The 23,669-nt window shown below is 35.7% G+C and overlaps 1 protein-coding gene and 1 non-coding gene across 2 annotated transcripts in view; both read right to left on the bottom strand.

The window, feature by feature from the left end:
- PPP3CA (protein phosphatase 3 catalytic subunit alpha) overlaps positions 1-23,669 on the bottom strand; it is a 309,732-nt gene that overhangs the window by 187,492 nt on the left and 98,571 nt on the right.
- On the bottom strand, positions 18,357-18,463 carry LOC119877816. Its single transcript, XR_005382979.1, has one exon. It is a non-coding gene; the product is annotated as a U6 spliceosomal RNA (small nuclear RNA).

Here is a 23,669-nt window from a genome sequence, read left to right as displayed (position 1 = left end):
TGATACATCCTGTTTAAAGCTAAATACATCCTTTCTCACGATCATTGTCAGCACCACCACCACCAGGACCAGTAAAACAAAAACCAAGCCCAGAACAAACTATGCCAAAAACTAATCCCAGGGATTATTCAGGTGTTTTCTGTTCATTTCTTCCCTTTCTTCCTTCCTTTTTTCCTTTTCTTTCCTTCCTTTTTTCCTTTCTTTCTCTTCTTCCTTTTTTCCTTCCTTTTGTCTTTCTCCTTCCTTCCTTCCTCTCTCCCTCCCTCCATCCTCTTTTTCTTTCTTTTTCTTTCTCCTTTCCTCCCTTCCTCTCTCTCCCTTCCTTCCTTCCTTCTTCCTTTCTTCTTCCTCCTCTCCCCTTCCCAGCCCTCCCTTTCCTCCCCTCTTTCCCTCCCCCTTCCCTTCCTTTCCCCTCCTTCTCCTCACTTCTCCTCTCCTCTCCTTTTAGTATAGGAGAGCCACTGGATTTCAAAAAATTGATATGAGAAACACATTAAAATGTAAATGAACAGAATTCACTTTCACACTGTATCAGATATCCAAGTTTATAAAATTTTCGACCCCCAAACCCCACTCCAAGCATACATTAAAAATATACTCAATAACAGTGGCACACCATAATTGCTCTTTTCATTGTTCTTCCAGTTCTTAAAAATAATAGCACACAAAAAATTAACTTCAGTTGTCCTTCATTTCTGTGTGTTTCAGTAAGTTTGCACTAAGGAAAGGGCACTCCTTATACTCTTTACATTACCCATCATTATATATGGAAATCTATTTTTCCCAATTGGTTGTTTTATCCCGAGGTCATGACTATCTACTGGCAGGTATCCAGGAATGCATGATTCATGGCACTGATGAAAATGTGGTTCATAAAAATTTATTTCTATCAAAGATAGGCCAATTGTAGGAGGATCTATTCTTAATCAAATGATAAAAATATGAATGAACATTATTAAAAGGGAATATACTTAAACCTATTTAAACATAGTCATTCTTGGTCCATTGTCAATGATGAAAGCTCTGTCCTACACTAAAACACAGATTATCAAGCTAGATTAGCTGCAAAGGTACAGTTAAAATGTAATTATCTATGCCAACTGTACAGGTCACTGGTGCACATAATCCAAAAAGTAGATGTATGTGAAACATGGACATTTGGGTGCCTCTGATAGCCTATTAATGCAAATTATTTTCAATAAAATAATGAAGTCATTCTGAAACACCTCTGCAAATCTATTTGCCCAGGTTTCCAAGCCTGTCAAACTGTTCACATTGGCTCCTGCATTCCCTCCATTCAAGGGATGAACTAAGTAGTCTCCTAGACTAATGGAAAGATTGGCTTAAATTTGACCTTGGCTCTCTCTTTATAATTAGCTGATTCATTCCCCAGGGGAAAGAGGTAATTAACTTACTGGTTCAGAACTTCCTTAGGAAAGAAATGTAACTGTCTCACTTAAAAGGACTTTCCTTTTTGCTGCAGATCTAATGCAATCGCAAATTTAGATAGAAATGATAATTTATAAAATTCTTTCAAATATATTAGCTCCTTGGCTCCACACTATAGCCCATGACTTAGTTCAAGTCAGAGAGCCCTAAGGCAGAGACAGGATAAATTATATCACAAAATCATGCCACTTCCTAGATGAAACAAAACTCAAATTCAAGGTTTTGAACTCTTAGTTTGTTTCTTTTCTTCTCACTCCACAATGCCACGTCCATTAGAATGTTACCCCAATATTTATAGTGTAGCGATGTTTCTAACCGAGATTATGTATTAGCAAAGTAAATCTGACACACATATACAGCATCCATTCCAGAAAATTCCCTTTAAAATGAAACCTTTCTTTTTCTCTTCAATCTCCTTCCACAAACCAAAATTCTAATGCTTTTAAATAATACATAACACATCACAGGGACACCTGGGTAGCTCAGCTGTTGAGCGTCTGCCTTTGGCTCAGGGCATGATCAAGATCCTGGGATTGAGTCTCACATCGGGCTCCCTACGTGGAGCCTGCTTCTCCCTCTGCCTGAGTCTCTGCCTCTCTCTCTGTCTCTCTCATGAATTAGTAAATAAAATCTTAAAAAAAAACACATAACAATTTTAATATATGAGTTTATATTATTTTAATAGCAACACTATATGTAATTTTGAATCTGAAATAGTCTCTCAAAAATGTTATGAAAATTTTTCAAAAAAATTTTCTGGATTGCCTAGAAAGTAGGCAATCTCCAATCTCTTTAGGCACAAATCTACAAAACTATTCCAATGGAGGAAAATAATTTAAAGAATAAACAAAATATTGAACCAATGAACACTAATAATACCCCAAATCAAACTAGATTATGAAAATATCAAAAACTGAAATGATTTTAAATAAAACAAAAGATGTAAAGCACACATAGTTATGGACTTATATGTTGGATGACCACATAATTTATCACATAATTTAGAGGCACTGGAGAATGAAAGGGCGCTATTAATAATTACACTGGGACAACAGGCATAAATAGGGATTGTCCTGGGAAATAAGCAGGACATATGGTCACTCTAATTTTATGTCTTCACCAGCTGGATTTTTTTTTTCAAGGATTCCCAAGCATCTTGGTTTTTTTTTTTTTTTTTTTGGTCAAAATTTTTTTTTTTTCCTTCATTCCTTTCTACCCCTACTTCTCTTTTACAATCCAGGAAAATATTAGTCAAGCTACTTAACTCTTTCCTCTCTGCATGCCCTTTTTTGTCTATTAACTAAAGCAAGAAATGTTTATTAGTCTGAAAATCTCCTTTAAAAGCTATTACTTCTACAATCTTAGCTTTATGACCTCTGTGTTTCCATTTCAAAATGTCATGACCAGAGCCCCGAGGAGAAAGCAGCAGTCTGGTTTCTGCCTGAACTAATATATGGCTTTATGTTTGAAATCACCTGGAAGTGGACTTTGGAAAATTTGCTACAGCTACTTTGAGGTGAGTATATTAAAAAGTAATGTCTTCTGAAATTCAATATTTGGAATAAATAAGGAAATTTGGAGTGGTAGGGAGGGAGAACAAGTCAATATCATTAATGAAAGGTTTCACTATCCACAGTATGGTTTGGGTTTCTGAAGACTTTTTCATTACTTTGTCATGCTTACAGCCTTGAATGGTATCTCACCTCCAGAGTAAAGCCAAAGCCCTCACAAAGTGTTAAATGGTTTTCCCCATTCCCCCCACACACTGTCTCTTCTGACCTTCTCTTCTCCTAGCCTCCCATTTCTTCAATCTGTATCAGCCAGCCCAACACTCTGAAATTCCCAGACATGCTGCTGCTTTAGGGATTTAGAATTTGCTCTGGTTGGAACACTTTTCCCCATGTAAGTACTTGATTACTCTCTCACCAACTATAGGTCTTCCTCCCAGTGTCACATCCGTGATACCTTCTCTGGCCATACTATTTTTAAATTGAACATTCCCACAACTCCCCATCTTTGTTTCTAGTTTTATTTCTCCATACATCACTATGTGATATACATTTTACTTTTTTTTTCTGTCATGTTCCCCCTAGAATGCAAGCTTCATGAGGACAAAGATGTTTTTTGTCTAATCTACTCATTATTATTGTCCCTAGTGCCTACAAAATGCCATAAAAATGGCTCAACAAAAATCTGTTGAATAAATAAATTAATAATATAAAAAATGTAGCCCTTAAGTGCACTAAGCTTGCCAAAATGGTGGGCAATCAGGCACACTGGTCACAAATCCTCCTTGGATGTTTTTTTTTTTTTTTTTTTTTCTCCTTGGATGCTTAAAGATGATTTAAAATGCATAGTTAAAATATTGGCCATTTTCCAAGTGTCCCTTTGGGTGTCTCTGAGATCCAGAATTCTGTGGATTTTATAGAATTTATTGGTTCTGTATTGTTATCAGTAACAAGTACAACAAATTAGAATTTTATTATGTATCTAAGTATATTTTTAAAGCAATATTAGACATATACATTTTATGACAGTTAAGAATTTAGTTTTTTTTTAAGATTTTACTTATTTATTCATGAGAGATAGAGAGAGAGAGGGGCAGAGACACAGGCAGAGGAAGAAACAGGCTCCAAGCAGGGAGTTCGATGTGGGATTCAATCCTGGGACTCCAGGATCACACCCTGAGCCAAAGGCAGATGCTTGACTGCTAGGCCACCGAGGCATGCCAACAGTTAAGAATTTAACGCAGAAAAATAAAGTTTCCTTCGTTTATCTTATACATAAAAATACAGAAACTTATATATAAAATACTAAGAGAAAAACAAAGATCATCCTTTTTCATCACTGAAGCATCTGGAATGGATGCAGATTTAATAGGGAGCACTGTGTGTCAAACTACATTAAAGTGCAAATACACTGGAAACACTGACAATTAAGTTTTCAGTTTTCTCCATCAAAATGAACATTTGTATGTGAGTATGAAGAATAAGAAAAAATGGTGATGTGCAACTAAAAAATTGTCTGCTTTGCATAGAAAATACTTGTGAGTAATAAAGTGTGCTATACAGTATTGTCATTATAGTGATGCTGAAATACCTGAAATTTTGACAGCCAGCTATCTATGCATTTTAACATCACAGTGATAATACTCTTCTTTCAATGCAAAAAAACTTATAAACATGGGACTTGAGCTTGGAAGGGTTTTATTGTAGGTGGTGAATAGCTCTGTGCTGAGACACTCTGCCAAGACCTGAGATGTGAATTTTCTGATAATCCAGGCTCCTCACAATCAGACTCATGCGTATACACGGAGCCTCCTTCCTTTCTCTACCCTTGTTGTTATTACCTCCAACTCCTAGGCAAAATTCTCGAAAAGTGAAAAATTAAAAACTTCGGGCCTCCTGACATCCTGAAACAGTAGGTGGGAAATACTCACTGGTGTCGATTACCCAGGCTTCCCTGAGATAGACGGTGCACATTTGGAACATAATGACCAAAGTCAGAGGCAGCAGATGATTGATACTGGGAAGACGAATGAGTCCCTCTAAGGACTCTTTCAACAATTGACAAAAGCAAAACAAATTCTAACTCAGTGAACTCACCAGAGTATCAACTAAATTAGAATACCACTGAACCGAAGTTCCAAATGCATGGAAGTGTTTCTTGCACTACAGTTATTAGGAAATAATTATAACTGGGCACATCTTTTAACCATCGGTTTTACTCAAAGGCTTAACAGGTAAAGCCCTTTTTATGCATTAAAACAAACACCTATATTTGGAGGAAAATGAAATGCTTGCATAATTTTTTCATACACAACCTAAGACTTCAGTGTATTTTCCTACTACAAGGCCTTTCAGAGCTGTATCTCTCATGTGACCCAGAAGAACACAATCATTCACCTCTCTAGTCATGATGTCTTCTGACAGAAAAGTTTGAGAAATATCGATATCATGAAACATCATTACTTTAAGTAGGGAAAAGAAAACACACTTAAAACCACAAGTCTGTCTATGGTTCAGTAAGATTATTTTTTTTTTAAGATTTTATTTATTCATTCATGAGAAACACAGAGAGAGAGAGGGAGGCAGAGACACAGGTAGAGGGAGAAGCAGGCTCCATGCAGGGAGCCCGATGTGGGACTCGGATCCCAGGTCTCCAGGATCACGCCCTGGGCTGAAGGCGGCGCTAACCACTAAGCTACCCGGGCTGCCCAGGATTATATTTTATATGATGATAGTGCAGAGTATCAAAGATAAAAATGTTTAATTTTGTTAAAGTCTTATTTATTTATTTATTTATTTATTTATTATTTATTTATTTATTTATTTATTTAAGGGAGGGGAGCAGCATGAGAAGGACAGACAAGCAGACTCCACATTGAGCACAGAGCCCAACACAAGATCATGAACTGAGCTGAAATCAAGAGTCAGAGAACCTAACCTGCTGAACCACCCAGGTGTCCGTTTACATTTTCTTTACAATTAAACAGGGTCTACTGTAAATAAGCATTCCAAAAATAAAATAAATATGGTCTTATTGGTGAGTCCAGTGTTGAGAATACAGATGCTATTGGGAACTGGTACCCAGGTTTCTGTATTCATACACACAAACACACACACACAAACACACACACTTACTTATATATTATACACACATAAATTATATTATTTAATAAATAATAAACTTGTAAGAGGAAATAAAGCTCACACCATACTTAAATTCCCTTTAGGGAAAATAAACGCTCAATAGATTTCTTAAACATTCACTGGATGATGTAGAATTCAAAATCCAAGTAAATATTTCCCTGAAGTCTGACCCCATTTCTCCTCCTTTGGAAATTCTCTGCTCTTGTTTTATACACAAGTACTGTGTAGCATTATCATGTATAATGCTACTATTATTCATCAGTTTTTCTCTCATTCTACAATGTAACTGTTGAAAAGGCAAGAAATAATTTATCTATCATGGACTATTTAACTTAATACCTAGCAAGCAGAAGGCCACTCAATAAGTACTTACTGGATGAACTAAGTGAATAAATGAAAGATAAATAAATATTTAATCCTAACTTCTCATTCTCATCTTTCAATCATACTACTGATGCTCCAAAAACAGTAAAGCCAGATCCCTCTAATGATCCAACAGGCCTTTTCAGGGGATACTTTCATCAGTGATTCAAGCTATACTTGACCAAATAAATGTAAGATGGTATAAGACCTACGATTTTATATGATAAATAAATTTAGATAAATGCAATCTCCTTTTATGCAGTCTGACTGAAGGACAAAATACTTGTGTTTCAAGGGAGCCAGAACCTACACAGTTCTTTTTCATGACAAGAATTCTCTAGTCACCTAAATAGGGAATTCTCTTTGACATCGCCATGAGACTACTCTTTCAAGACATATCTCCAGAGATTCTGCTACAGAACTATAAAAATCTCAAGTTCTGAGTGAAAACTGTTGAAATGCTAATATGTGGAAAGTCTTATGAGGATTAAATCACAATCTAAAATTATGAACGGATAGCATCCACAGTGTCTGTAGAAATTTTTACAAAGTAATGGAATTTAATTTGAATAAAAACCATTTCAATCTTAAAAACCGAACACTTAAATAACATTAAAAAGCCCTGATTAAAAACAGTACACAATAAGGAGTTTTACATTTTATCTTTTCAAACTGCTTTAATTTAGAACTCTTTCATTTGGTTCATACAAAATCAAAACAAAATCTCTCCAGGCATATATGGAAAAAAAAAAATTCTTCAGGCCAAGGGACTGTTTTCCCAAAGATGCTTTTTGTGAATTAAAAGCACTTGCTGAAATACACCAAGAACCAACTATTACAGATTTAAACTTTGGAACTAGGATAGGGTCAGACAACTCTAGCAGAAGTGAAATCTATCTTGTGGTAAAATACTCTCTTTTATTAATTGCCAGGGAACAACAGGCAATGACAAAATACTGAGAAAAAGAGCCATTTAATTAGAAAAGATCTGGAAATAGATATACACTCTACAAAGACAACTTCTCCTGGAAGGTCCTGTGGGTGCGGTCCCATTAGATATTCGTTTTGATTTTCCAATTAACAAAGTGTAAGAGATTCTTTTGAGCATTTCTTTTTGCTTGGACATCTAGCATGTAAGCTCTTAACACTCCACTTAACAGCACTGAAATAATAAGCTGTTTTTACAGTAATATTATATTGGCTTGCAAATGGCTAATGTATAAAATACAATGATAAACTGAGTCTAATAACTCTCTCTCCAAATATGTGCTGCAGAGTGGTATAAAACACAGAATATATTCCAGGGACCAACTAAAAATAAATACAATCTAAGAAATAAATAACAGAGAAGCAATGCTTTGAAATGGTAAAAGGGTAATATAATTTTCAGAATTAAGATTTTTATCCATTATCGTCTTTACATTATTTACACATACATAAAAACAATACTTTTGGGAGACACTGCCTTTCAGCTTTGAATGGAATTGCAAATACACAGTCCCAAAGCTAGAGCTTCTAGGCTAGTTCTAGGAAGCCAGCTATCTATGCAAGGGTCTTGCCTCTGCAGATTCCTCTGTGCCAAAAAACTAATCATTCTTCAGGATTCCGTTTCCAAGAGTATGAGAAACAGAAATGTAGTCTAGCAAAACTGTGTTTCTATGATAGCTTCTCCCTAACAGAGACTTTTCAAGAAATGTATTTCTTTCCTATTTTGATCTACTCATTCTTTGGAAAAGTAAACCTTGACTTGAGTAAACAACTAGGGAATTTGGTAGTATGCTATCAGGGAGAAAAACTGAATCTAAAGGCAGCATTAATACAAATTGAGCCCTTAGGACTTAATCACCAGCTAGTCAGTCTCTACTATCATCCCTGAGCCAAATGTTGAGATAATTGCTCCCTTCAGTGTTATATATTATTCCCAGGGTTGTCCACAAAACAGCATGTAAAAAAAGGGCAGCAGGGAAAGGGAGAGTTTGAAAAGAAGGGAATGAAAAGTAGACAGTGCTTTTCACTAGGAGTGATACTAGTTGTTATTGTGGGGTTTTCTTTCCAGCAAAATAGGACAAGAAAAAAAAAAAAAAGAGAAGATAGAGAATTAGGTAAGGATGGAAGAAAAATTCCAAGAAATGGGAAAACGGAGAGAAAAACATTCAAAGATATTCAAGGGGAAAAGTTTATATTTGAAACCATTTGTCACTAGTCTTGCATGTGTGTGTATGTTTATATACATCTTATTGTTATATATTATATATATTCTCTCTCCATTAAAATTTTTTTAGCCACAAAATTGATTTAAAGTATAGTTGATAGACAATGTCTTATTTATTTCAAGTGTGCAACATAGTGAATCAACAATTCCATACATTACTCAGTGCTCACCACAATAAATGTAGCTACCATCTCTCACCATACATTACAGTATTATTGACTATATCTCCTATGCCATCAAAAATTATTTTTGAAAATAATCCAACTCCCATGAAATCATACAGATTTGAGATATAAAAGACTTTAATCAAAGTACCTTAACAATTCGTGTTAAGAATTGTTCTTAACAAGAATTCTACCTAAGAATTCTTAACAATTCTTAAATCCTAATGATCTTTAAAACCTTTTATCACACTTCAAAAAACAAGTGTACTGTACCAGTCAGACTTTTCTTTTACAAAAATGGACTTTTTTTTTTTTTTACAGAAATGGATCTTAAGTTCTATCTATCCCCACCTGCAAGTCGTACTTGTAAGACCAACATCATCTCTACCTGAATAACAGTTTTCATTAACTTTAAAAATATATCATTATATTATGTATCTCTAAGAAAGAAATACTGACAATTAAGTATAACTTCCATTAATTGTAAGATGCACCCCAATTCAGAAAAGGCAGGGGTGGGGAGGGGAAGAATGTTCATTTCAGAATGGATGAAATCTCCAACTGGCTGTCTGACACCTATCTCATCTCCCAACTTCCCCACTATCCCTCACTCTGCCATGTGATTTATCTGCAGGCAGTAGCACTGTCCTGCTAAAAAACCACCGTGTCTCCCTTCTGCCTGCACAAGTAAAAGCTAAACTCAATATTAATAGCATGCACAGCTTTTCATAGACTGAATCTGCTCAATCCTAAAGTCACAATGAGGATCTCTACTTTCCATAAGTACAAAATGCTCTTTTGAAGATTTTTTAAGTATTATATTCACCATTCCTTTCCATGAACTGATGCCACCCCCACTTACTCCAATAAGATCAGTCCTCTTCATACTTCATAATCTGTTATTTACGAAGCATTTTCAAAGCACAAAGTCATTTCAGAGTGCACATGGGTATGAATAATTCTCTAAGAATCAATTTCCAGAACTTCAATTCCCAAATCTCCTCTTTCTTAGAACTAACTCCTTGAGAACAAACTCTCCCGCCACCGCCCCCCCCCACACACACACACACCTTGTCTTTCATAAATGCTCTTCTCCACCTTACAAATCTTACGATGATGCATTACCAGGTTGAAAACCTCCAGAGTACCAAGCAACTAGAGACAACTCAGAACTCTAGGCTGGAGGGAGAGTCTTTTAAGAACCAAGCAAGAACTACAGAAGGTAGCATCTTCGTTCATCTGGCCACTAACTCATGGCCAGACTGTGTGTCTTTATCGACTGTTCATCTATTGGTCCATCTATCTTAGAATTAGAAATCAGAAATGAGATGCTTGGGGAAAGGGTAGTTTCTTTAAACTAAAAAATCAAGTCATACTTTTTCTTATCAATAGTTAAATCTGATTCGGCCTATTAGTTTGACAAATAAAGACTAGCTTTTCTTATTAGGTAATGTGGACATCTTCCAATTCAAACTATATTGTAGTCTTGGCCAAAAACCATATAGACAGATAGATAGATATTTAAAGCATATATTTAACATAGCAGAAACAAGAATTTTTATCTTTCACAGATACATCATAGTATTTTTCATATCTTGCTGTAAATAATTGTGTTCTATATATATATGTCTGTCCCCCTCCACTGGACTATGACTTAGAAAAACTTAAACTATATGTTAGTTATCTCTTATTCCCTTAACTATCTCTTTTATTCTAGCTTTTCAATAAATTTTTGATGGGTTATTGGATCAGGGCTACAAACAGATCTCCTTGTTAAAAATTCCTATTAGAACACAGTAGCAGTCACATTGGTGAATAAACAAAAGCCCTCCCAACCAGAAGCACTCACTCTCTCTCTGAACTCCCACTGCATACTACCTGTAACTCATTCGGCAATCCATAGTTAAAAAAAAAATCACTAGTATATTTCACATTTTCTAGAAGATGAAAAGCTCCCCAAGGTTAAGACCCATATCAGATTGACCTCTGCCAGATACCTCAGCACCTGACTCAACATTTTTGAGTGAATTACTTATTTAAAATAAATCTATCAGCCTTTGCTCTTCAGAACACTGATACCTAATTTAATCTTACTGCTATGTGCTTTGGCTCAGGATAGAGAGGGTAATTCCTAAAAAGAAAAAAGTGCTGTCAGTATATGAATATGATGCCACTGACTCACCATGAGCAGGGCAGGCATGCTGAGTTATTTTTTCCAGTACTAATGATGAATTGTGCTGACTGAGCCATTCAGTTCCTCTTGGGACCAGTGGCACACATTTTTTTATATAGCCTGCCAGGACCTAAGATACAATTTTTGGTCACCGAGTAGGGTTGACAATTTTTTTCTTTAAAAAAAAAAAAAAAAAAAAGTTGTAGCTATTTTACTCTAAGTGACAATATAAAAAGCAAAATAAAGTAACCAAGGGCATATGCAGAAGCAACACTTCATCTCTTGTTGGGAGCCATTAAACTTTCTGACCATCTCTAATTCTTTCATACTTGAGTCAGTTTTTGATCTCAATGTCTCATGACTGACTACATGTAAACCAAATACTCATGAGTTGAATAGTACATGTTTTCCTCTCAATTGCTTACTGGTCCTACCACAGATCCGCTTCATAAAAAAAGAAATATCTCACTGCTTTCCAATTTTTATATAGAACCTCCTTCCTAACATTCTTGAACTAGTTTCATGACCTTAAAGAAAAGTACCATTATTATTTTTGTTCATTATGAAAATACCAGTTTTAAGAATACATTATTCCGTTTTCAATAGTGTATAGTCTGCTACTCCAACAACAGAAAAGAAATCCTGAGGAATGAATGAAAAATATTCTCATGCTACTCACATATACTAATGTTTATTAAAATACTTTAAATGCACCAGTGAGTTCCCTTCATATTCATTTTAAGGATTTCAGCGGGAGCTGATGCCAGGCTTCCATGCAAGGTCATCACTATGACACTTTTCAATCCACTACTGCCTCCTTTCATCTCTCATTTTCTTTATTTGTCACTTTCACACATTAGTCTGCCCTCTCAAGATAAATGATCTACACTTAATGTGAGTTACACAAATAAGATTTTGTTTTGATTTCTGTTCTTCTTTTTTTTAATATGTGCCTACCTTTCCAAGTAAATGCCATTTTCCTAATAAGTAAACTTGAAGAAGACACCATGCTTAAAGTATAAATGAGTCTCTGAAAAGTTATATTAGAATTTTTAAATATACAGGCATGAACGGAACAGTATATAAATAAAGAAGGATTTTAAACTTGACATTAGAGTAGCCAATCATCCTAATCTGCCTGAAACAGGAGGAATTGTCCCTGATACTAGTGATTCAGTGATAAAGTCAGAAAAGTTTCCAGCACACTGGGACCAGTTGGTCTTCCTACCTGACATAGCCAGCTGAAACTGAGATCTTCAGTTTCTCTTTACAAAACAGTGAACTGAAAGGAATTCATAAACATTTTACAGGGAAAATATATGTTTTTAACAATTTGATTTTTATAACATTTCAGAATAGTGGTTGTTTTGTTTGTATTTTAAGGAAAAACATAAATTCCCTAAAAGGTTTTTGGACATCTACTCTGTAAATCAGAGAATTTAGTGAACAATGTGTACCTTTTACTTTCTATTATCAAGTTAACTGGCCTTTTTTGTGAATCTAAAAGTAATGCAATAAAAACAAATAAATAAAATATTAAGTATTTAACTCAAACACTTTCAAAAGCCTCAACCTAGGGGATCCCTGGGTGGTTCAGTGGTTTAGCGCCTGCCTTTGGCCCATAGCGGGATCCTAGAGTCCCGGGATCGAGTACCACGTCGGGCTTCCAGCATGGAGCCTGCTTCTCCCTCCTCCTGTGTCTCTGTCTCTCTCTCTCTCTCTGTCTATCATAAATAAATAAATCTTAAAAAAAAAGCCTCAACCTAGGAATTTTCAAGTCTCTTATTAAATGCTTTAGTTAAGTATTCACTAATCAATGTTTATTTCTTATATCACAAAGTCGTATTAATTAGCTTGACAAATTATTAAAATAGAAAGCCCAGCCATTTTAATGTGAGTTAACACAGTGAGAAATGTACATGTTCAAGTGAAAAATATGCAAAGATAAATATTAGTGTGGCATGATTACCTTTTACTGAGTCATAGCTTTTTGCCTGAAAATGAAATTCTCTTGTTCATTTTCTAACCATGACCATGCAGTTTGAATATTATTCTAAAATTACTAGAGAACATCTAATCTACTTAAAAGAAATGAGAAGCCTTCAATAGAGTTATTCAGAAATAACTACTGCAAACAGGCTTTTTTTACAACAGACTTTACAATCATATGTATACATTTCAATCATAAAACACAGCATGGGTATTTAGTTGGTTTCTTAACATAAATTATTAATGCATGAAAGATACTGTTTGAGGTACTATTTCAAAATAATAAAACTTTCAAAAAAATTATATACCTGAATTGAAACTGCCCCAATTATAGGTAATTTTTATAGGATAAGAAACTAAACCTTGTTTTTTGGTTTAGATTTTTTTTTTTTTTAATGCTCAAAGCTACAGTTTATTACAGTGAATTAAAACTAGCAAAAGCAAAATATATATAGACTAGAATCCAGTAAAGAACAGGCACAGATTTCCAACAGTTCTCTTCCAGTGGAGTTGTACAGACAGCATCTAATTTTCCCAGAAACAATGTCTGACAACACATTTGGGGCTACTCCCCACCATGAAAGCTCACCCAAGCCTTGGTGTACAGTGTTCTTATTGTCGTGAGGGCAGTCATGTGGGCATGGAAAGCTTACACAGCTGATCTTAGTAACTTCAAACTCCAGCCCTTTTAGAAGTCAAACTGATTTGGTATAGCCCAGGTCCCTTACCATAAATCACACGGTCAGTATAAACCATCTGGTAGTTTATCTGAAAGGCCTCCACATATACAAAACATTTTTATCAGGTAAAATATTTTAAGGGCTTAGATGTTCTCTTCCAGGATCCAGTCAAGGGCTAGACCTTTCCTTGGAAGGTAAAAGTCCCCTAGACTTACTGAGTTAACCTTTACTAGATAGGCTGTAAGAATGAAGGTGATGTCCTGATGTTTATACTAGCATTACCAACAGTACCCAAATTATGGAAAGATCCCAAGTGTCCATTGACTGATGAATGGAGAAAAAAAGAAGTGGTAATTTATATCTACATTGGAACATTATTCAGCCATAAAAAAGAATGAAATCTTGCCATCTACAAAGACATGGATGGAACTAGATACAAGCAAAATAAGTTAGAGAAAGGCTAATACCATAGGATTAAACTCACCTGTGAAATTTAAGAAAGAAAACAAATGAACATGGGGGGAAAAAAGAGAACAAACCAAGACTCTTAACTATAGAGAATAATCTGATGGTTACCAGAGGGGAGGTAGGTAGGGGATGGACTAAACAGGTGACTGGGATTAAGGAGGGCACTTGTCATGATGAGCACCAGGTATTGTATGGAAGTGCTGAATCACTGCATCATACACCTGAAACTAATACTACATTGTATGTTAACTAGAATTTAAATAAAAACTTGGAAGGAAAAAAAAAAGAATGAATGTGATATCATGAGAAAGGTAAAATGAAGTGTTTGGTCATCTTATTGGGAGGATATGTCAATGAAATCAAACCCTTTTTACAAGTTAAGTCTGTCTACCATTGGGGGTGGGGGCTGAATTGCCTTAGAAGAAAATGTAAATGAAAATAATTTCCTAAGGCTTCTCATTCAGGGCTCAAAGAACATTACTGAGGTGGAGTATTCTCCCCATCAATCAGCTTCAATCATGTCACTTCAGACTTTTGAAAAGGTTACCAGACTAATATGCAGATAATAAACCATATTGGAATTCTATACACACATACACACCTACGCGCACACACACAATATGGGTATATACATTTGCATCAGTGTTAGCGCTGATATAAAATTAGTAAGATGAAAAATGATTATTTGTTAAAACATTCTTCTCCTCACTAAATTATAAACTTCATGAGGACAGGGTTTGCTTATGTTTCTCTACCATATCCTTACAACCTAGAAAAGGGCCCAGACACACAGTAGCTGTTCAGTAAACATGTTTAATTAATATAACATATTATAATCATTGAAATCTTATCTTTTAGAAAAGAATGGTAAACATTTTAGAACTTTATTTCATAAGTAATTGAAAGAATCAGACTTTTTTATGGCTGCAATTTCTCATATAATAATATGACTCAAAACAACATATATAATCATTCGACAGCCAATCTATCTAAAATTGTTTTACCTCATATTCAGAAATATGCTTCCTGCATCAGTTATGTTATAACCTTACAGAAGGTCATACATAGACTTTTAACTAAAAGGAGTATTAACTCTTTTAATAGTAACATGCCCTTTACATTGCACAGGGCCCACTTGACTGTCCAATAAAATTGACAATATTTTCTATATTTAAATTTAAATCTATGTTCTATCTTGAAAGGATCTAAAAAAAGGAAGAGAAAGTACAAAAGTCAAATTCACCATGGCTTGACTAGAAAGACCATTACATTACCACGGATGAGTCATTCAAGCAACACAGAACACCAACCCTGCCAGGGTCTGAAAAGACAAAGGAAAAAAACAGACACGAGCGAAGTACTCCCAGAGTTTGTAGCATTGTAGAGGACCCAGATAACAAATAACCAAAGGAACAAATAAAATAATCACCAGTATGGAAAGTACTACAAAGGAAATGGAATGCAAAGATAAAGAGTACAAGGGGAAACCAACTTTAAATAATATGGCCAGGACAGGTTCTGCTGAGGAAGTGACATTTGAGTCAAGATCTGAAGAATGAGTAAAACTCAGTCATGTGAAAAGCAGAAGGAAGCACATTCTAGGCATAGAAGACAGCAAGAGCAAAAGCCTGAGGTGGGAAAGAGCTTAGCATTTAGAAGAACTGAAAGAATCCTTCTTGACTTGGGCAAAGTTGAAGGGGGTAGGAGTGGGGACACCATCTGTGGTGGAATGAGCTGGCACCAAAGAATATATATGCAAGTATATAGGAAGCCATATGGGATTTATGTAGGGGAGTAATAAGATTCAATAGAAAATCTCTCTTTGCCATGTGGAAAATGATAGTGGGGAGCAAATATAAAAACTGAGGATGGCCAAAGCCTTGCCTTGATACACTTATTAATTTCAACATCTGTATAAGGCAAGGGAGCACTTTCTAAAATGGTTTATTTTCCTCCAAATTCCTGACATCTATTTTTCAACCATCCCTGAATTTTCTACTACCAAAAGGTTATTTCATATCAACATATTACATCCCTAAGAAAAGCTCTGGACTCAGATAGCCATTAAAAAAACAAAAACAAAAACAAAAACAAAAAACACAACTCTTTGCTCTTCTGCTTACTAGTTTTGTGAAGACTCTAGTTTTAGTTGTCCTCATCTATAAAGTGAGGAATATAAATTCCTCACTATAAATAATCAAACTTATTTCCTAGAGATGTTATGGAGATTATATCACATAATCTGTATAAACCTCTTAGAACACTAGCCTAATAAGAATTAAATATCATAATCCATATAAAGCACTTAGCAACTAAATGATTACAATCAGAAGTAATGATTATTATTTTAATTATAATTTTAATTATTATTAAAAAGCAGCAACCTCGGCTATATTTTTTCTATTCAGCTGAAAATACAATTTCTCCTGAAACCTTAGGTCCAGCAGAAAATATCTCAACTGCAATTGTGACTTCCCAACTCCTCAAGTCTAACATGTATACAGAAACACTTCCCCGTGAATGGGTGAATGCAACATTATCCTTGTGTCAGCTGAATCATCTGAATTAGATTTACCCAGCATTCTGGGGAGTAGAGAGCTTGGGTGTTCATTTGGAGTTTCAGTTACTGAGTAGTTAAACAATGTTTCCACAAAATAACATGAAGATATAACACAGGATAAGCTTACTGTAGGGAAAGCAAACCAGTAATAAACATGCATAAGGGTTAGGTTGACCACCATCAATATACATTTAAGAAGTATTTTATCTGGGATGAAATACCTGGGTGGCTCAGTCGGTTAAGTCATGGACTCTTGGTTTCAGCTCAGGTCATGAACTCCCAGTGGGGAAATCAAACCCCACTCAGTAGGGAGTTGGTTTCCTCTCTGCACTCCCTCTCCCCCAAGCTTGCTTGCGCTCTACCCTCCCCCCAAAATAAATGAATAAACCTTCAAAAATATTTTAAAGTATTTTACCTGTAGTTTCTAAACAGAGTTTTAGTTTTTTAATATAGGCTTTTTTAATACCATGTAGTAGCATCTATAATGACCACAAGTCTGCTTTTGTTTGTGTCGTTTTTTGAATCATGTCTCTTCCCTATTAGACATCAACTTCTTGGAAGAACAGAGCAATGTCTGCTTTTGCTCAACATGGTGTCCCCATTACCTATATCAAAGTCAGATTATTAGTGGGCAACTGTAGTAGATGCTACAATGCACCATCCAGATCCTCAGGTCAGGACTCCTTTTCAGGATCAAGGCTCATCTTCCCCCTCCACCTCTTCCAGGAGCACTGGCTGCTGGCTGCACATAAATACACCACTCCTGGGTCACATCACTTCCCTGGTCAATGCAGGAGAGTCAAGGCCCAATCCCCTTGCTAGCACTGAGGACAACTGTGAAAGGCCATCCCAACTGTGGGGCTCACTGTGGGACCAGTTCACACCACTGCCACAAGTGCATCACAGTTCCATCTTCATTGCCATCAGATCCCATGGGTGTTGGTCCTGAAGGTGCTCACCAGAACATCTGCTACAATAATTCTCAGACTTACCCAGCAACTCACCTAACAAGTGCTTGTAGAATACACGGATGACTTTGCCATGAGATCCATATACTCCTTCTCTCAAAAGGAAAATATCCTCAAAGCATAAGCCAACAGTTACACTGATATTCAAAATATGTGAATAAGCTTCTTTTTTTTAAGATTTTATTTATTTATTCATGAGAGACACACAGAGAGAGAGGGCAGAGACAGAGGCAGAGGGAGAAGTAAGTTCCATGTAGGGAGCCCAATGTGGGACTCGATCCCTGGACTCAGGGACCATGCCCTGAACCAATGGCAGATGCTCAACCACTGAGCCACCCAGGCATCCTGTGAATAAGCTTTAAAAATAGGCATATTATTTCAGTTCACTACTTATTTAATGTTAACTTGTCAAACAAAAATAATTACTACTCCCCTAAAAAATAAGTAAATATTTACTACCTGATTTAATATCTTGTCTTTTACTCTGAGACTACAAGCCAATTATAAAAGGCTGATGATATAAATTCCATAAGGACCTTTAAAAAGTTATTATTATTTTTTTTAATTTATTTTTTATTGGTGTTCAATTTACTAACATACAGAATAACACCCAGTGCCCGTCACCCATTCACTCCCACCCCCCGCCCTCCTCCCCTTCTACCACCCCTAGTTCGTTTCAAAAATATGGAACGCTTCACGAATTTGCGTGTCATCCTTGCGCAGGGGCCATGCTAATCTTCTCTGTATCGTTCCAATTTTAGTATATGTGCTGCCGAAGCGAGCACTATTATTTTTAATGGAGAAAAGAATAAATGGTTAAAATAGATGTCTTGGACCAGTCCATTTCTTTTAAACTTTCACACCTAATGACTTTTTTCCAGAAGAATGGATTTCATATTTACTTACAGGTAAATATGATTTAATTCAAGAAATAGAGAACTCAGTTTCTTTAAGAGAAATTAAGGCATTATTTTTAAATTAAAGGATTCACTTATAAACTCTTGTGTAATTCTAGTTTTATTATATAAAGTGATGAAAAAAATGAATACATTGGAATAAAAAGTTTTAGCTTGAAGATCAACAAATAAAGAAAAATATTAAAAATGGAGATGAGGGAAATACAGTGAGCTTATTTTCCTCCATATAAAATACTAAACTCCCCCTAGGGCTATTTACAGTCTTAAAGTACATAGTTTAAAGAGTGGGATTCAAAAATCATAGTTTTTCTACTTCAAAAATCAATATTTATCTCTGACCACAAGCTAGAATTTTAATTGTTTTGGTGGGAAGCTCTTCAATTTTAATGGATGTAAAAAAAAAGAATGTACTCTGTTCACCAGAAACTAGAACTATGTTCTCAAATATATCCTATCACCTATCCCTCAACTAGCCTTCTGAGACTGAATTCTCTCTCTGACCTAAGATGTTTTGAATGTCTCACACAATTATTGCTTTACTGGCACTTTGATGACTCATAATTATTTTTAGGATCAAAACTCTAACGTTAGTAACCATCCTCCCATTTGCCAGTCTACCCTAGTATAACTGAAACATACACGTCTATTGCTGACAATTAAATTCACTTCCTCTATCCACTAACGCTATTATTCAAAGAAAGTTTAGTGAAGGTCAGGAAACAGATTGTGAGAAGTTACTGAATCCCATAAGCAGAACTTAAAACAATAACAGCAAGAGGTTACATATGTAACTTAGATTGCCTCTGCCCTCCCTGGCACCTTATTCTATGCAAACAGAAACATCTCCCTCTTGTCAGAAGCAAATAAACAAAAAATTTTCTTAAAATGTCATAGTATCACTGAATTCTACTTCACAATGAAACTTATACGTGGTGTTCAGTATTACTCCTTAAAGCACTAAATCACTTTTGAGTATTGTCACTGTTGACAACTCACTTTCTCTTTCTCAAAGTAATGTCAAAATCTCAATAGTGTCATTTAAAGCAAATATATCAAGCAAAAAATAAATTTAAAAGTGTCATTATAGGGGATCCCTGGGTGGCTCGGGGGTTTGATGCCTGCCTTTGGCCCAGGAAGTGATCCTGGAGTCCCGGGATGGAGTCCCTCATGGGGCTCCTGGCATGGAGCCTGTTTCTCCCTCCTCCTGTGTCTCTGCCTCTTTCTCTCTCTATGTCTATCATAAATAAATAAATCTTAAAAATTAAATAAATAAATAAAAGTGTCATTACAAACAGAAGAAAAGCAATTCCAGGAGAAAACATTTCTCCTCAGAAAAGAGAGAGTGAAAAAAAAAAGAAAAGAAAAGAGAGAGTGAGAGAGTCAGCATATTTAATTATCACAATTTGGAAGCAAGAAGCAGCAACAAAGAAAAGCAAATAGTAAACGTGAGAATAATGGTTAAATACAAATTCACGAGAAAATCAGAAAATGTTGAAAATGATGATCATGTTAATGATTCATCTCTGCTTTCCAACTCTTCTCCAATCATACTGTTAAGATAAAAATGAAGGCATATTAGGGCTGCCATGGCCCTTGAGTATAGAATAGGTACCTAGTATGAGAAGATGATATGCCAACACTAGTTAGAACTGACTTCTCAAAGTCATTGCTCCTTTAGGGATTCAGGTGCATCAGGAATTCTATACGCATGTCCAGTCAAGCCAAAAGCTCACTCTTCAGCATAATAATAGTTAAAATGTAGCTCCCCTGTGGTGGTGGTGGTGGCGGAAGTCCTGGTAGTAGTGGATTCAAACACATTTTACTATATGCCGACATCAGCTATATCTTAAGTGAATTTAATCTAGAATGATTTTGATTAAGGAGACTCAGGGTAAAAGGAGGCTAGAGCAAGCCACTGGAACACAGCAGCTGGTTTGCACATCATTTTACTCTATGCTTCTATACCTACTTCTATCCAGAAATACTGAAGAGGAAAGCATTTCTGAGAGAGATTACAAATAGGATCAAAGCAACAGTTAAGATTGTGAACACTATGAAAATCTTTTGGCCCTTTAAAGTTTATGCACACCATATGGTTCTTCTCTCTCAAGAGAACATCACCACATAAAACCAACAGCTACTGGGAATAACCAAATTACATAAAATTAATGGGATGTGGCTCTTCACAAGGAATAAATTTATAACTAAATGATGAGTGCCTTATTCTTTTTATTCCAGTGGGTGAACTGCTAGAGTAATCAATTCAATCAGGTCTATTAGAGAGGCCCATTACATGTCTGATGGGCAGTTGTACTTTTTTTCACTTCCTTATTCCAATTTCTGTGTTGAAAGAAAAATAAACAGGTTGATCTTTGAATTTAAATCTGGAGGGCTGGGAAGTCAGATAGCAAAGAAGAAAAAATTTTAAAAGAAAACTAGGATTCAGATAAGCCAAAGACACAAAAGGATAAAAAGATATGTCAGAAATGTTAAAATAGTTTGTGAATAAATCAAATATTTTCAATTTATTTTAAAAGTGCAAAATTCCGTGATATTCATAAAATCTTCCTAAAAGTTAAAAAAAAAAAATAACAAATTAAGCCGAAGGACAGAATTACTGTGATCCAAACTTAGAAGAACCAAACCAATGTGGATCCATGCCCTAGGTCCAAGTGATCCACACAGAAATCTGCACAGGCAACAACAGTAAGCTCCATGGGAGTGTGGGCAAGCACTGTCTTTGATGAGATGGTGAGGCAGAGTGAAGAGACCAATGGCCTAGTCCTTACTTCTGATAATAAGGCAAATTTTTACATCTAAAAGTTACCTCATCTATAAACTGGCAATATCCTTTATCTTAACTACCTCCTCATTTTGACAGGAAAGACACGTGAGATAATACTTGGAGGGCTCTGTAAATGTTAGTGCATGAAACAGATAAAAGGTACTGTTGATACGAGAGTTGGTATTGTTGCTATCTCTAACACAAAGCAAGTGCTCAGGAAACATTTGTTCAATGAAAGGACAAACATGTTAAAATAATTTTTAAAACCTAGAGCTAAATCACCAAATGATGTCAATACATAACATGAGACTGACATTCTATTCTGTGATGTTCCAGTTTTCTATAATAATTGCCAATATTAACCCAGTGCTTACTATTTGCCAGGCCCGGTTCTAAAGACTTTAGAAATATAATGTGACAAGAACTCCAAGAGCTTGAATCTACTATTAGAATTTACCTAATCTACAAATCCTTATTTACATGTGAAGAAAAATACCTAACCCAAAATACAGATTTAAATAATTTACCAAAAAGCACACTCTGTAAGTGGAGGATTCAATTCAAATCTAAAAAAAAAAAATCTGGCTCTAGTAACTATGCTTTAAAACTAAAATGAATTCATTAACACATATACTCAGTGGTAAATTGTTAAGTATATCTGTATAAATATTACAGTGCATAACCAAAATAGTATTTTCAGATCAAATTAATTCGGGATCATTGTTAATTATGCTACACAGTCATAGTTCTTTTATATTTTGGAGCTAACTCAACAGCATTATATCAATTACATGGCTTCCCTGGCATGGGAAGCATTGCTCTGCCTTCAAAATATTTCCTTCATCTATCCCCAGATATACTCATAATTGCATATCTTAAGTAGTATTGTACAGATGTGAAAATGTTTAAACATGAGAGATTCTTAAAGAATCCTGATAGAAACACCTGGACTACGTAGATATTTACAGATAGTCATCAGTTCATTAACAATATATTTACTACTGACTGCAATAAACATTGTATTAGGTACTGAGTGGGAACAGACTAGCAATTAAAGATACAACCTTAATCAATGATTTTAAAAAATCTAATTAAGGCACAAAGCTTATGCCAGAAAGCCCAGAAATTACATTTTTATTTTATTTTTTTTCAAAGATTGTATTTATTTATTGATGAGAGACAGAGAGAGAGAGAGAGAGATGCAGAGACACAGGCAGAAGAAGAAGCAGGCTCCATGCAGGGAGTCCAATGTGGGACTCGATCCTGGGTCTCCAGCATCAGGCCCTGGGCTGAAGGCAGCACTAAACCGCTGAGCCACCCGGGCTGCCCCAGAAATTACATTAAAAAAAAAAAAAAAAAAACAAAAAAAAACACCACTATCTCCAACTGAAAACAGATAGGATACTAGTTGAATTAAAAAGTTCTGGAGAGAAATAAGAAAGGTCAAATTCTGGGGAACTAAGTTCCAGAGAATAGAAATTAAATATAGGTGTTTGAGATTGTTCAGTATGAAAAATATAAGCTTAAGAAATAATAGTAAAACTAGGTTCTCCTGGGCACCTGGGTGGCTCAGTAGGTTAAGTGTCTGCCTCTGGCTCAGATCATGATCTCAGGGTCCTGGCATCGAGCCTCATGTCCTTGTTGAACAGCTCTCTGCTCAGCGGGGAGTCTGCTTCACCCTCTCCCGTCTCCTTCTCCCCCTATTTGGGCATTCTCTCTCTCTCTCTCACAGAAATAAATAAAAATCTTTAAAAAACAAACTAGATTCTCCACCCATTTCCCACATCATGGATTCACATGACTTCCAGGCTATCTGTAAGTGTCATTACTAGAATTAAATTAAGAAACTGGTGTTTCCAAGCCCTTAAACAAGGCCTTCTGCTGCTGCTGAATCTATAGTCTATATAACAGCCTGCTAATATGGCAGCCACCTGTGCAGTAGAATATTACTGGGTTAAAATGAGCAGAAAGGCTGATGGTGAGCATTGCAGTGGCTCTAAATCAGGAGTGGTTCAAAAATTTGGAAGACATGTAGAACAAAACCATTTTCTCTTATATCCCAGCTTTCACAATCTCCAAACTAGAAGAATCCTCCTTTTTTTTTCCCCTTCTGTTCATCTTCCTAAAACTGCCCAGTTTCCACCCCTATCAATCTGTCAGGCAGCTGACTCCCTTACACCATATAATGCACATACACACACAAATCTGTGCATGCAAGCACACACATCCTCATAGACACAGTACATGCTCTTATGGTATACCTAAGAAAATACTATCCATTCTCAGTCA

The sequence above is a fragment of the Canis lupus genome, chromosome 32 (genome assembly GCF_011100685.1).
Source record: "Canis lupus familiaris isolate Mischka breed German Shepherd chromosome 32, alternate assembly UU_Cfam_GSD_1.0, whole genome shotgun sequence".
Lineage (NCBI taxonomy): Eukaryota > Metazoa > Chordata > Mammalia > Carnivora > Canidae > Canis > Canis lupus.
The sequence above is the reverse complement of the archived record's forward strand: the minus strand, read 5'-3'. Positions and strand labels throughout refer to the sequence as shown.